Genomic DNA, 16,820 nt, shown 5'->3' on the forward strand with positions numbered 1-16,820 from the left:
TTTTTGCCAAATGGCTCTCAAAAACACACCTGTACTGAATTTTGCGTTTTGTCCTATATGTTTATTAAAAGAAATGTAAAAAATATTGCTATTGTCTAATACTGCTAGCAGTGCACTCTTCGAAGGAAACAATATGGCCACCATTCTGAAAAATGATTTTTGATTTTCATCAAGATTTTTTCCCACTTCAAAAACAAAATGTCTGGGGAATGGTTATATCTGTGGAATGAACTTCTGAGCATTGGCTCATTCTGGACGTGGTTTTCTTGAGAATAGTTCATTCTGGGAAAAACACTTCGGTATTTTAGTTTCTGTGGAATGGTTTTTGTGGAAAGCCAGCAAATTCTTATTTTAATTCGGAATTAATAATGTCCTAAATTCCGGTTTCCACACAATGCAAATCATTTCAAATGTGACCGATTCGAAAGCGAAGAATGTCGTTCGAGGGAAGTGGGAAGGAGTAGTACATTTGAGAAAATCATCAATAAAAAAATAAAACTTTTTGGGGAATGACTTTCTGGGAAATGGTGCATTCTGAGGTATTGAATTCTGGGGAATAGTACATTTTGGGAAATGACTTTCTGGGGAATAGTATATTCTGGGGGATGATATTCGGGGGAGTGAAATTCTGGGGAATAGCTTTCTGGGGAATGATTTTCGGGGGAATAGTATACAATCGAGTAGGACATGGTTATATGAAAAAAATAAAATTTCGCTCAAAGTAACTTTTTGGGTCCCATTCAGCTACCAGAACAACTCTGTAAATTTTTAGTTCGATCGGTGAAAATATATTTTTGCGCCCACGGTATGGGGAAATCTACTTTTGCAAAATACTTCTTCCAAGAGTCGCCCGTTATCTTCTAAAAATAAATAGATAACTGATTTTTATAGAAAATTTGTCAGGGAAACAAAGCCTAGAAGACCACGAAACGATCTGATGCTTGTGGAAAAAGTTATTAGGCAAAAACTGATTGATGCCCTGATGATTGATGAAAATTTCACTTTTCATAACATCTGTGTTGTTTCACACACTTATCAAACCACCGGACACCATGCACATCACAGCTCCAGTGGGACATTGCAAGATGACGTCATATGAGTAAAAATGCTCGAAAAAATGACAGTTCAGCGAGCTTGTTTACATGGTGTTAGAAAATTTTTGATTCCACCCAGTACAAAAAACTTGGTTCGAATCTAAGTCCATGTAAACAAGCTCTGTGAACTGTCAGAAAAGTGAGGTTATACATTTTCGTGCAATGGTCTTTAGTACGATGCAAAATGACCGATAGCCGCGCACACCACAGCCATTAAGGGAAGGGCCGCCCACAGACAACACAACAGCTGCCAGCGTACGACGTATGAGCCACCAGATACTGTGCACGTCACAGTCACCAGCAGCATACACGATGAATCTCATACAGCTGTGCACACCACAGTCACAGCGGAAAACACCTCAATTGGAATGGAATGGAAACCTATTTAATTCTTTACTAATAAAGGATGAAACGCTGGTCGCCCTGTTGACCAAATCATTCGTTTCATTCCTCACACCAGCCGCAAAGGTACGACGCCGATGGTAATATCAGCAACAGCGGACACACCACGTTCGCGAATCGTCTCGATAGTTCGCGACGAAAGAGGAAGCAAAAAAAATTAAAGGGTTGTGTACAGGACACGACCACGGTGACATTAAAAATGTAGCTTTTTCAAGAGCGTGCAAATGAATTTTATTTATCACACATATCGACTCACGTTCTTGTTCACTCGCCTGTTTTCATATGTTACAATTTGCTATATACCCTCCCCATTAAAACATAATTTATTGAAGGTCTTTTAACGTTAATCAGGTATCTCACTAGATGATTGGCATTATTTGGCTGATCCATCTAGTAAAAATAGGCTGGTCTGTCAGGAAAATATATTCAAAAGAAAAGTTCCATATTGTGAGCTGTGATGAGGAAGCCCACGCCCGCCAACGGAAATATACAGATTCTCCATGAAATATGAAATTTCATTTTCCATTTAAATTTTCAATAATGTACTAATGAACTTAAGTAAACAATCTTAAGGTTAAGTATTTCTTGATCGATTAGTGGTGGAAAAAATGAAATTATTTGATAAATTACATTGTTATGCAACGTTCGCACTACCAGTTAAAATCTTGGTGACATTTTTCTTGTTACTAATTATTAAAACGTGTTATAACTCTGTAGTGTAAACATTGTATTATTAAACCAATTCTGCAGCATTTTATGTTATATAGGTGTTTTATGTGGTAATAGGACTGACATAATTATATCTTCAGTACAGCGGTTTGTTTCATAATTTAAAACAGATTTCTTTTAAAATTTAAATTAGTATACCCAACCGTTCTATTTGTTGTATACTTTAAAACGCTATTAGAACTGTGTTTTAAATACATAGGGTAGGACAGATATTCTGACTGGATAAACTGGGAAACAATTTTAAGTCCAGTAACGCTTAAGACATGGCTTGAATTTGAATCGAAAAAGAACACCCGCTTAAACTGCTGCTGGGACGGTAAGTTCTGTTTTAAAATTTTCCGTTGAGTGCAGTACGAAACAAAAGTGTTTGAAATTAGAGAACAAAAGGGGAAGGTGATTGTTTCCGATGCAATTACACTCAGATTTTTCACGCACACTGAACCAAGATATCTCATACAAATTATTAGAAATATCACATAGCTCAACTCTGATGACTATCGTATTAATACTATGTGTACCCATTAAAAGTTATGTGCCAAACACATACACTTCATTATGACACACATATAATAATCTATTGTCCATATGATACATTGTATGTGAATGAAAGTTATTAGTGTTATCTGATCAATGATATATGATTTGCAGATATGAAAAAAAGATTTCAAAATGGTGAATATTTGTGATCAATTGCTGATCGATTTAGGTTACTTGGTGGAATAAATACAATGTAAGTTTGTCGTTTAATAATAAACTCATCAACAATGTGAATAATCCCATTCATCTGGTTTTATATTTATAGAAGTGGACTCTTCTTCAAGCCTCTAACTTGTTCAACGAAAAGTAGTTTTTCCATGCTGACGTCTGAAGCACACGGAATGATTTTTGGGATACAGTGAAAGTAATTAAATTTTTTTCCACGTTTGTTGTAAATAAGTTATAACAAAACCTGTTGCAATGAAGATATAGCTTGTACCAAAACAAGAAAATCATCTTTATATATTGTAATATCACATGACCCTCACAATCAATGGTTCTCATAAGAATGCCACATAAAATGTATTACCTAAAACCAATAGCCGTAAATGGCAATTCATATAAAATGTATGTGATTATTCCAATGAATGTAATCAAAACCGTCTCTCGAATGTTTATGTATTTCGCACATAGAATTTATGTGAAAAGCCGCATGGAAAATAATTATATATGTTTTCAGATAAATTTTATGCGATTTTAGGTTCAATGCAGGGGATACAGGCCGTGTAAATGAAAACCGCGCAAATTTAAAAAAAAAACGAGTTAATGAAAACCGCGTAAATTTCAAAATTCGCGTAAAAAACCTGAGTGTACTCTCCTATATAAAATACTACGTTGCTGAACAGTGCAATAACTACAGAAGCACGTTGTCAGATGACTTACTGATAAAAACATATAACCGAAATATGAAACATGAAAACCAATAGGCTCTTTACCCTACGCAGCTACAAAGCGCCGTAAACATGGATTAACAAGTTACAACGCACACGCATGCATAAAAATAAATATATTTTTTTTCAAACGCAACACTCTTAAGCAGCACACACCGTATTGAATTAAATCCAAACCACCCCGCCCACCCACTTTGCAAATCATTCTGTGACACCGTGCTGGTACCCGAAAAATCCGCACACGGCCACCGCTGCCGAAAATGCATAGCGTCTACCGCTTATTGTAGTGCCCACACGCTGCAGCCATGATCTTACCCGTTCGACATAAGAACAAAAACTGATTCAAACGGGTACGCGTCACCTCTATTCATAAACTAACCGTATATGATTTAGTCACTTAGGTGCGAGTGTGTGCAAATGCCAACGTTACCGAGAATCGATAGCGCTTATTGCATCGCCCGGAGACGATGTTGCTCGTATGGGATAAGAACAACAACTGATTTAAACGGACATGCGTTGCTTCTATTTATGACTTTTCGTGTTTCATTGAGCAACTAAGCTGCCCTCTACTGACGGCTGTGTCTGAGAAATCTGCCTCACGAATGGTAATTTTCCCGTTTTTCGTGAACTTTTTAATTTTACCAATTTCCAAAAGTCTACTTTTATTGGGGAGATATTAAATTATTACCAATATTTAAGTTAGGTGTTTCTGAATCGGTTGGTGTATGAATGATTAAAATCCATCTAGTAATATCGGAGTTATAAGCGTGCAAACCTTACATAGTTCCGTTACATGGGAGATAGTTTAGGTTTTAGAATGACACCTAGCCCCAGATAGTGGAGTAAGACATTTTAATGTCAAAAAACAGCACGCTCGCTGGGTGGGGTGGGGCTCTCTCAACGACCGATGCTGAGTGAGACACGCTCCCATAAGCTACCTCTGGTCGCCGTGTTGGCAAGGCTGGCTCTACTCTGCTGCTCGATGGGTTTTCTCTCTCGCGAATGAAATATTATTTTCTCTTTGGCTTTTTTTCCATACGTTTATTTGACACAGCATTTGCAAAAGCTTTTTACGCCAGTTTCTTTTTTTGCATAGCACATTACAAAAATACTTAAGACTAATTTTAACTATACTAGTAATTTGTCTAAAACTAACATTGAAATCACTTTATTGCATGCTTTTTTCCTTACATTGTTGTATTTCATAATGATCTAGTATTTTCGGGTGTATTTATTTACTTTTTTTCTGTTATTGTCTAAATTTAAAAACTGAATATTCTAGGACACTTTAATTGGTGAATGATTAGCCTTGGATGAGAGTATGAGGAGATGAATTAAATTAAATTTTAACAGACACTGTTTTTAAAAAATGATAGATAAGTTCCATGTATAGAGGATCGCGATACGCCAGGATGTCTCTAACAGGAACATGGATTGGTCTTCCTCGGACTTGTAAAGAATTTACTAATTGTGATCTGGCTTCACGATATTCAGTGCAGGACCAAACAACATGCTCTATGTCATGGTAACCCTCTCCACAAGCACAATGATTACCCTCAGCGAGCCCAATACGATGGAGATGCGCATCTAAAATATAATGATTGGACATGAGCCTAGACATCACACGGATGAAGTCCCGACTTACATCCAATCCTTTGAACCATGCCTTCGTTGATACTTTAGGGATAATTGAGTGTAGCCATCGTCCCATATCTCCATTGTCCCAAGATGTTTGCCAACTAGCAAGTGTCCTCTGTCGAGAAGCGCTATAAAATTCATTGTAAGCGATGGGTCTTTCATATATTTCACCATCTAGTGCACCAAATCTTTGGCTTTTATTTCCGATGTTTACTTGTTAATGGTACAAAACAGAATGAATCTGGAATCGTATCTCGCGGGTTTATATTATGGCTCGTTCACTGCTCTAGCCAATCAGCGCACGCCACTATGACGCCCAATTAGCGTACAGCATCAATGCTACTGACGGGAGAATTGTATACAAAATCTTTAACTTTCTCTTATTATGCACAAAAGAAGCCTCAATTTATCCCTTAAAACTCTTGCAAAGTGGCCAAACAGTATAGATAAAGATTTAGATAAATTAAGAGAAGATCAAAACCAAATTGCGTATAATTGGACAACCAACAGCAGTGGTGCTAGAAAAAATGAATATTTTATCAATCGTCAGACCATCAATCGGTTTCTGCTTAATAACTTTTTTCTCAAGCGTCAGATCTATTCGTGGTTTTCGAGACATTGTTTCTTTGTTAAATTGCCTATAAAAGCCACACAACGATTTATTTTTAGGAAGCAATGGGCGACTCCTGGTGGAATTATTTTGCAAAAGTTAATTTTCCCATACAAAATCCAATGTAAACTTTAAACAGCTGGCGCAAAAATATAGTTTCAGGGATTGAGCTAAGAATTTGCACAGTTGTTCTAGGACCCAAATAGTACCTGAAAAGTTGCTCGGAGCTGGATTCTTTTTTTTGTCCCACCCTAATATGCATGTGTAGACAGTATTGACTAAAGTATTGTACGTGTAATGGAAAAAAAAGTTGTATTGACGATGTACATTTCATATGGGATTGACATATTGAAGCAATATCGTCAATACTCGTATTGACAAAAATATTGAACGTGTAAAGGCCGCTATAAAGGTAAATGAGTAAATTACACTACCTTGCTTCCGTATTCTAAATCATAATTATTCATTTACTGCTAGGTATTGATTAAATCGGTCGAATAGACATCATGTAACGGTCCAAAGTGGACACTACGTTTCTACGATTCCAATGTACTGTCGTGATATGCAGAACAGTACCACATGCATAGGAAACTTATAGCAAATGGGACTGTTATGCGGATCACGGCAGTGTGGTCGTATCGGCAAATCATCCAGATGCTTAGTATTACGAAGCTGCTGATCATTTTTTACAAAAATCCGCCAATTTTCAAAACCTACCGGATCTTTCAATGTCACGATAGTGTTTCCGGGGTGAGTTTCAGCATATGTTGAGCATGAGATAGAGCCAACTCGTCACGATTACGCAGCACTCGAATAATAAAAAGCAAAGCGGAAATCGACATTACGCTCCTGACCGACTTGCATTACTACATGTGCATTCGCCTGGGTATTCCATGTATCAGTCTGCTATTGAAGTACTTCGTTTTACGATAACCACTAAGAAAAATCTAGGCCAATCCAATCTGATTCCTTAGGTAAACAGCAAAAGAAGTGCACCGTATAATTGTATAATCTATTCAAATTTATTCACAAATTCATTTTTTTCAGGTGTTGAACATGATCATAGCATTCGGTAGTTTATTCGTTTTCGTGACGCTCATTCAGGACTTTTTTTGGGTAGGATTGTTTGAGCCTGATCTCCATGATAGTCCACGCTGGACACTAATCCAGGCACATTAACCTGCCCAGAAACTGGTATCATCCGACCATCGTACTACTGCAAAATAAAAATTGCAAACTCGTTCGAGTCCTAATGCTTTCCGAGTTTCAAAGTCGTCTTTTTATATCGTTGCATTGATGCCTTGTGCGAGACAAATCGTCCAAATAAAGTCGGTTTTGGTTCTGCTTAGCCGTGGATTAGTTGGCTGACCTAGCACAAAGTATGGAAATTGTACAACACTAGGAAGAATACGTCCAGCAACGGAGCCATAAGCCAATTGTTAGTGGTCGAAAAGGGCACGTGTTACTCCGGAACTCGAGCTGGTGAATCACTAATAATCTAATTGCACAATTATTTCGAGGTTAGTTTGTGTGCTGTGTGTACATTTCTGATTCTTGAACCTCCAACTGCCGAACGTTTTTTTTCCTTTCCAGGAAATGAAGCACATTAACAGCAGCCGATACACCTCGTTCGCCTTTTCTAGTGGAGGAATCGCTGGCAGCGGCGGTGCCCGAAGGTAACTGAGCAGTGGAAATTTGAGCCGAACACTGAGTAGTCCGATGGCAGAGTCAACACAGCTGGACAGCAGCGGTATCCGGGGGAATCTACGGCAGTCCGGTACGACAGGTGGGAGTTGTGAAAAGGAAGCCTACCTCTCCGTTGCAAAATAGCAGGACAAACTTCAGAAGCAGCGAAAATCTAACGGCGTCCCTGAATGAATCGATTGATTGATCCTAAGTGGGTTTTCAAGATTTTGCATGTCCTTTATGGGTTTTAATTTAAGTTTAATTTTGCAGGATTTGCACAGATGCTCAGAGTCGAGGATTGGTTAACCGGTTGTAACAGTACGACGACAAAACGCAATCGTCGTTAAACAGGAGTCAATCGATGACTAGCCTGTACTCGAAGCCGATTCAATTTCCTGTGGTTCACTTGAAGAAGACAGAAATGAAATATTCGCCGAGGGGAAACAATTCTTCGATAACATCGGTTCGGATAGCCCCACCCGAGAAGTCCGTGTTTCAGGCTAACACAAGGTCGAACATTTTACGGACGGGATCGTTACTCATTTCGGTGGAACATCATCTGAAGATGGCCCGAACACATCAGGACGAGGATGAGACTGATGCGGAAAATCGTGTGATTGCGCCTTCGACAGAACTGGAAGTGGCCCCAACACGAAATGTTCTTTATGCGCAGAAGGGAATATCACGCAAAAGGATAAGCGACGAGGAACTGGATGACGATCGGATTAAGAAACAATATAAGGAACTATCAGAGGTTGATTCAGGCGGAGCTGGCACGAAGCGAGCTCGGGAAATTGAATCGTCGGTTTTCCCCGTCCGCGGATCAGCAGCTGCAGACGAAGAGAAAATGTAATAAAAACAATATCTCAAGTTCACTTAGCTAGAGCCTGGTAATGAACACTCCGAAACGATTGGAACACGACCGGCACGATTAAAATAAGTCTCTCGACGTCGCCAACATTAAATGCGACGGTTCCAGTTAGCATGATTGAATCGAGCAAACCGGCAAAATTAAGTAGGACTGATTCGGCTCCTTTACCACAGATTACGAGAATTGTTCCGGAGTTTCAACCGCCTATGGTTGAACTTCCGCAACCAAAGCTAACGTTGTTTAACAAGAAATATGACGAAACAGTGGTCCGACCCGCGTCCACGGACAGCGAAGCTAAATCGCCTATTATGAGCAGTGACAAGGTTGCTCTAAATTGTTCTAAATTATCGTTGATTCTGAGCTGCTTGAGTGATGATTTTGATAATCTTTTTTTATTACATACAAAAAAATCTTTTTTTATTACATACATCGATAAAGCTGATTTTCGTGATTGCAACAATGTTTTTTCCAACTCAGGAAACGTGAAAATAATATTAAAATTTAAAATAAAGAAATATTTTGACAGTCTGGATTTGACACTATCAGAAGGATTTGACACATCGAATTTCACGACAAATGATGCCCTGTCAGAAAAAATTAATATATGTTTTCCCGGTTTTCCGCAGGGTTATTTTAATTTGACATAAACACCATCCAATGCACAAAGAGAATAGTGAAAGAGACGCAGAGTGAAAATCAGTCAAAACGGCAACACTCCCTTTACGATGATTTCAACACTAGAATTTGGCAACCGTTTCCAAAGGCAGCACTTTAAATGACTCCTATTATATTTTGAAAACAAACCTTTTGTCGCTCGTTGGATTTGTTTATCAAACGATGTGCATTTTGAAACAAAGAGATGAAATAATTCTAAAGCTTGTTTTTACTCATACATAGACTCTAGAATGCACCTTACAATCACGATTGCACTAAATTCTGACGAAAATTCAAATTTCTTTTTTGATAGATTTACAATACTTATCTCCTCCAACTCAGGCATGAGTAATGTTTATTTACATTGCACGATTGGTCTGCTCAATAAGGTATTTTTGGCTTCACACTATTCGTCTCTTTCCCTATTCTCTTTGCCAATGCATATAGTTTTTTTTCATTTTGCGTGTTGTCTTGATAGACCAGATGTAAACAACCGCAGTTTTCCTATGTGTGGTTGCCAAGTTTACATAAGATTTATTTTAAAAAACAAAAAATTCGTTTTAAGTATTACAACGAATTTTTTTTTTAATTAATGTGGGCCCTATTCTCACCGTCACCTCACCTCACCTCACTTGAGTCACCGACACCTCACTTACCAGTCACCTCACCCACGAAGAGGTATTCCGAGACTCACTTTTGGTGAGGTGACTGTTGGGTTACCGTCGTCACCCAGGTGACTCTCAGAATCGCAATTTTTTAAGTCACCTCACGGAAATTGTAAAGTGACTGCTAGGATCACTTAATCACTGCCCCGGATATTTCGAAAGTGCATTGTGTCGATTGATTGATTGGTTGGCATTTTGAAATCCAAGACGGCGCCATTTTGAAATCCAAGATGGCGGCTTCCGGTTTTTTTTATTCATTTCGTTTATTTGATAGGCACAAATGCGTTAGCTTGGCGGTGCCAAATGCTTATGTTTTTACATTTTGGATATCTTAAAACTAGGAGGTTACAATGTTGAAATATTTTTTTACAAAGAAAAAAAAAGTTTACAGCTATCTTAAGACTAGAAATAAGATTCAATATACAAGAGAGGGCCAAAAGATTTTTTTATGAAAAAATTTAAAACAAGGGATTCACTTTGATATACAAGAGGGGGAGTAATAGTATTTTACGAAATATTTTACGGTTATCTTAAAACTAACAATATAGTTTAGTATACAAAAGGGGGAACAAATATTTATGAGAAACTTCACAGAAATCTTAAAACTAGGGATTCAATTCTATTTACAAGATGGAGGAGAAGAGTTTCAATAAAGAGTAAAAATTATAGCTATCTTAAAACTAGGAATACAGAATACTAATTTGAATTTTTTAACTAAAACTTTGTAAGCAGCAGTTGTATCAAGGACAGGGGAGAGACAGGGAAAGAAGAGCAAAACTTGCAACTTTCGATCGAACGGGGGGGTAAGGGGGATCAGCGAAACAAATTTGCGCCTCAGTCTAGTAAGTCATCGAGTACCGGATTGGCGGATGGTATTCTTCGGACCCGCGGGGAATCCTGGCGGCTTCCGGTTACCATAATACACTTAAAACCACCATCAATATGGGTGTCATTTGAAAGGTCAATACCTACCTTTAGTAGAATGCGAAAATTGACGATTGGCGCCATTTTGAAATCCAAGATGGCGGCTTCCGGTTACCACAAAACACTTAAAACCACCATTAATATGGGTGTCATTTGGAAGGTATTGATTAGTAGAATGCGAAAATTGACGATTGACGCCATTTTAAAATCCAATATGGCGGCTTCCGGTTACCATAAAACACTCAAAACCACCATCAATATGGGTGTCATTTGAAAGGTAGTGACTAGTAGGGGGCGAAAATTGACGATTGGCGCCATTTTGAAATCCAAGATGGCGGCTTCCGGGAACCATAAAACACTTAAAACTACCATCAATATGGGTGTCATTTGAAAGGTAGTGACTAGTAGAGGGCGAAAATTGATGATTGGCGCCATTTTGAAATCCAAGATGGCGGCTTCCGGTTTCCATAATACACTTAAAACCACCATCAATATGGCTGTCATTTGAAAGGTATTGATTAGTAGAATGCGAAAATTGACGATTGGCGCCATTTTGAAATCCAAGATGGCGGCTTCCGGTTACCATAAAACACTCAAAACCACCATCAATATGGGTGTCATTTGAAAGGTATTGATTAGTAGAATGCGAAAATTGACTATTGGCGCCATTTTGAAATCCAAGATGGCGGCTTCCGGGAACCATAAAACACTTAAAACTACCATCAATATGGGTGTCATTTGAAAGGTAGTGACTAGTAGAGGGCGAAAATTGATGATTGGCGCCATTTTGAAATCCAAGATGGCGGCTTCCGGTTTCCATAATACACTTAAAACCACCATCAATATGGCTGTCATTTGAAAGGTATTGATTAGTAGAATGCGAAAATTGACGATTGGCGCCATTTTGAAATCCAAGATGGTGTAGCGTCGGCCGCCGGTGGCCACTGGTTTTATATGACGGGAGCAGGGTGGGCGTAAGCTATTTCGTTTTCTTTCGCACAAATATCGCACAGAAAAAACACTAAATTTCACTATCTTTATTTGTTCTGCGTTACACCTTCAGGCATATACCTACATGCTCACATACGGTCGAATTTTCCGCTTAATTTTACGACGCACCCCGGTTTTCGCGTGCTAACTCTAACTTATATCGACTGACCGACACGCGCACGCCTTCTATCCGTGCGGTCACTAATTGCCTTAATACGACTGACTACAACGACTGAACTCTTCGACTTGCTTATCCGACTTACTTCTTCGCCAGCGCGCCTGTTGCGCGTGCGAACCCTAAGTAACTTTTCACGACTCCCCTAAACGACCTGACGCAAAAGACTTTTATCATTTCGTCTGTGTAGACTTCTCTCTGAGAGAGTCTCAGACCTAAACAAAACATTCTTTTCCACGCTCGCGAGAGTAAAGACCCCGGTGGATGAATCAGTAGTTCACTATGACTCATACTCGGAAGCCTTTACTTTCTATAATAGCGTCACCGTCTGCTGCTGGCAGCAACAAACTGTGTTTAATTAAACAAAGTGTTTATTCTTTTCCGTAAGCATATGGCTTGGAAAGCGCGAGTGCATCAAAATATCAGCTTAGCTTAAGGCTGTAGCTGGTGATGTAACCCAGGAAATTAGCTTCCATGGTGCACCACTTGGAGAAATTTTCCAGGGTTGATGCTGGCCGAAAACTATGGGCGCTGCATGCCCCCTTACTTACTGAGCTTGATGTTGCCTCGGAGAGACGCATCATCAAGACGTTTGCGCGGGTCATTAGAAAAATTTGTGTCAAAAAGTCTTTTGTGTCCTAACTCCTAAGATTGCCATTACATAAATAATATTTGTTATCACTTTTGTCAAAACCAAATATTTACAATTTTCTATCATTATTTGACATTTTCTTAACATCCTAACTTTACGATGGTCCTAGTGTGCACCCCTGCTGTCCTTCTCGCGGCTCGTCCAATGCTTATACCGGTGTTTTCACCAGTGTGCTGCTTGGCTGCTTCCTCTCGGGTCGATAATGGTTTTCGGGACTTTGATCTCGGGGCAACTCCTCTGGTCCTGCACCCTCCTAGTGGTATACTGTCTTCATGTTTCGTTTATATTCGCACCAGTCAGAGTTTGGTGTTTCTGACTGTGCCTTCCATTCGCCTTGCTTCGGGATGTCCAACCACCAGTGTCTAACATGACGGTGGCTGTCTTTCGGCGCAAAGTCGGTTTTGGTAATTCCGACTGCGTATAGTGCCTCATTATTGGAGCGGCTGACTGGGCTTTTGATTTTCTCCAGTCGTGTCTTCGTTCGGTAATTCACCGCAGTCGGACGTTATGGTAGTTCCGACTGGGGCAATATATATGTGTTGGCCGAGCATCAGTCGAATTGTAGTGTGTCGACTGTGCGGCATGCTTATTGTTCTTGTATCATCGGTCAGAGTGTAATGTTCCTACCGAAGTACTTTGTAGTTAATTATATGACCGTAGTCGGGTTGTGATGTCCCGGCTGTAGCCTTTTTGCTCGTGTTTTGGAGTGAGCCGGGTATTGGCTGTACCGACTTCACTCCCTATGTCTTCTTCTTACTTCCAGTAGCGTAGCGGCTTTCCGTTTCTTGTTCTTGTTGTCTTCTGTGGCGCCCCTCAATCGTTCCCGTCACCACCTTCGGCTGGTTCCATCCTTATCGAACGCGTTGGGTAGTCTAACAAAGCTACCTTAATCCATCCTTGTCGAACGCGGTGCTCGTGACTACCTTCTCCACAGGGCACACACTTCTCTGGACTTCTGCTTCCAATTTATACAAAATCTCCTATGTTTAGTAGTTATTATTATTTTTGTCAATATACGTTATTTGCTTATTTGTTGTACGGTTTTGATAATTTGGCTGCTATAGATTATTATTGTATTAAAAATATAAACAAACTAAATTTTTTTTGTGTTATCTTCATTCTCACCCTGTAATTTACTATATCCATTTAATTATTTCAATTTGTGTTTGTTTTCAATCATTTGCTTTAATCTTTAAAATTTGTCATATGTGAAATTATTTTTGTTTATAGTTTATTTTAAAATGAAAACCGACTCGATTGGCAATCTTCCTAATCTTCTAATTTATTTTTGTCGGTGATTCTTTGCAAAAGAAAAAGAGTGTTAGTGGTTAGTATATTTCCCCCAATTCCTTCTTTTTCCCCAGATGTGTTTTTTTTTTCTTTTGTTTTTTTTTTCGAGATCTTTTGCTACTTTGCTCATTTTAATAATTTCGAGTTCTTTTGCCTGTTGTGCTCGGTTTTTAGATTTTTTTTTTTGTAATATTGTTTTAGGCTCGAGATGGATAATATATTTTTTGTGTGTTCCTCGAGTTGTGTCTTTTTTTTGTAATTGTGTTTTTTTTTTCATAATGCATTTTTTTTTCTTTAAATTTTTTTTTTTCAAAAATGTTTTGTGTCGACAACATTTGTCGAAGCGAGGTAAGTATTTTTGCGGGAATACTTCGTTATCTTCCTTCCTGTCTATTGTGGCTATTGTGTATTTGTTGCTTCGACATCTCCCCCTATCCAATTGAGGTTGACCCAGGAGGGTACCTGTAAATAAAGACTTAAATTCCCGAAAAGATACATGGTATTTGTAACCATGCGGTTATGAAGGAAAACTACTCTGAAAACTTACCATAATCAACTACATCCATCCTAGAGAGTACCTGAAAATTACAATCGCCAAGGTGGACTGATGCGCAACTTGTGAAACCAAATCGAAATTCTCCTAATAATATTTAGAAAGATAGAAAAAAAATAACGCCCTTTGGCTGATTTGCGATTCTTGTGAAATTTCAATATGAAATTCTTCTGCAGTGTCTGTCTCTACTGCAACTTGTTGATAACTTTTTTGTTTTGGCATATTTGCCCTTTTCATAAAATATTTCTCATCTGGGCGTTTTACTCGCCATTACTACTCATCTGCCTTTCATTATGTGTATTTATGTTTTAATCAGTACCTTGGACGGATTCATGTCGCGTCTCTTTGGTAAAATGTAATCTTCTGAGCGTGTTCGCTACACGTCTTTTTATAAATTGTTTAATAATGTCTTCTATTCCCACTTTCACGTTTTTCGTGATGCTTTCATCACCTATATGTTATAGTGTCCATTAACACTTCTCTTTAATTATGAAACTTTTTCCCTTGTTTTCACCGCTAAGATCTCCTAATGATTATTCCCTTCGTCTTTGTCTCGTATTCCTGTTCTTCACCCTTTTCGCCCTTACTTAATTCGGTCTCGTTTGTCAACCTTTTCGTCCTATCTGAAATTTTAACACTCGTTCATACTTCACTCATTTATCATGCATACCGGCGTAGGTTTCCTTGTGTTCATTCACCCTTGTCATTCTCAGGAGTCCTACCTCCCCTTGTCCATTCATTCTTGTGCTTCTAATCTCGATTCTTCGGTATTGTCAACTCTGGAGTTTCAAATCGTAGTATAGCTTACACGATCCGATTTAGAAAATACGTGAGACACCCTATGATTTTGGCTCTAGCTCTGGTCCTTTGACTCTGGCTTTTGGCTCTACTCTTATTTTGGCTCTGGTTCACTGACTCAGGCCTTCTTTTATTTTTACTTTATAAATTGCACTCGACTCAGGTCCTTTGACTCTGGCTCTTGGCTCTTGACTTTTATTTCGGCTCTGGTTCAATGACTCAGGCCCTTCTATATTTTTGCCTTAGTTTGGTTCAGGTTTCTCGAACTCTGACCATCTTGCGTTCGACTTTATTATCACTGTTTTGCAACCTTCATTCTGATTGCCCTTTTTTCCATGTATTTATTATATCCCATATTTTATACGACAGTCTACTTGACTCGTTAATAAAAAAAAAATTCCCACTTTCTGGCTTTATATTTTCTACCATTTTAAATTGCTTTTTATCGACAGACACTGCTTATTTTATTTTAAACTTTTGATTTTTTTTTGACATAAACCCTTTTTTTTAAATTAAACATTATGTCCTCGTATTATACTTTGCCCTTCAGTTTGCATTCCGTTATTTATTTGTTCTTCGTTGTGTTTTTCGTACACATATTTATTCTTTGTTCCTATTTCAGTATACACAATGCTGACTAGTATATACATATTGATTTAATAGCTACTTGTGTTTATATGTAGAATAGTTTAATAAGGTGAATATGTACATATGTATTTACAACTATGTACATTTTTTTTTATTAGAGCTCAGTCCATATACCTTTTTAATCGGTTGACATGTACTTTCTCGAGCCTATTTCCGTTTTTAATTACGGCTGTTTGTTCACTTGGCAGTTCGACCACTTCGTATGGTCCTCTCCATAGATTTTGCAATTTCTGTCCTACACCTATGGGGTTGGCTTTAACTAAAACCAATTCGCCCCACATGGGTTGCCATTCGTTTGTGTTTTTATCGTATATTTCTTTTCTTTTTTGTTTCGATAAAATCAAATTTTCGCGTGCTTGAGTATGCATGCGCTTGAATGTAGACCGCATCTCATTCACATAATCTTCATAATATACGCCATCACTGTCCCATTTGTATACTGAGTTCGGGATGTTTGCGCGTTGACCATATAGTAATTCGAATGGTGTGTAACCAGTCGATGAATTTAACGTTGTATTATATTCAAACGTAATGAAAGGCAAGTGTTGATCCCAAGTTCTCGGATCCTTTCCAACGTACTGCCTTAGATAGATTTTTAATTCTCTATTGGACCTTTCCACCAAATTAGCTTGTGGGTGGTAGGTACTTGTGGTGATTTTCTTTATTTTTAAAATCTTACATACATTTTTCATTAAGGAACTTACAAAATTTGTTCCATTGTCTGTAACTAACTCCAAGGGAGTTCCAAATTTACAGATGTAGTTTTCTACAAAAGTTTGGGCAACCGTCGAACTTTCCTGGTTCTCCATCGGTGCTACTGTTAAAAATCTAGTTAGGTCGTCTTGCATGACTAGACCGTATTTATTTCCCCAATCTGATTCGGGTAATACTACAATATCCATGTACAATTTTTCGAAAGGTGCAATGGAAGTAGTTGTAATTTTCATCGGAATCTTGTTGAACCTACCAATTTTATTCTTTTGGCACGAGTCACATTGTTTGACGTAGTTTTCT

At 38.4% G+C, this 16,820-nt stretch overlaps 1 long non-coding RNA gene across 1 annotated transcript; it reads left to right on the forward strand.

Annotated features, from left to right (window-relative positions):
- The first annotated feature begins 948 nt into the window (after nucleotides 1-948).
- On the forward strand, nucleotides 949-8,846 carry LOC131678060 (uncharacterized). The gene is made up of 4 exons (XR_009303573.1): nucleotides 949-6,874; nucleotides 6,948-7,420; nucleotides 7,494-7,797; nucleotides 7,857-8,846. It is a non-coding gene; the product is annotated as an uncharacterized LOC131678060 (long non-coding RNA).
- Nucleotides 8,847-16,820: the final 7,974 nt, after the last annotated feature.

Source organism: Topomyia yanbarensis, chromosome 1 (genome assembly GCF_030247195.1).
Source record: "Topomyia yanbarensis strain Yona2022 chromosome 1, ASM3024719v1, whole genome shotgun sequence".
Lineage (NCBI taxonomy): Eukaryota > Metazoa > Arthropoda > Insecta > Diptera > Culicidae > Topomyia > Topomyia yanbarensis.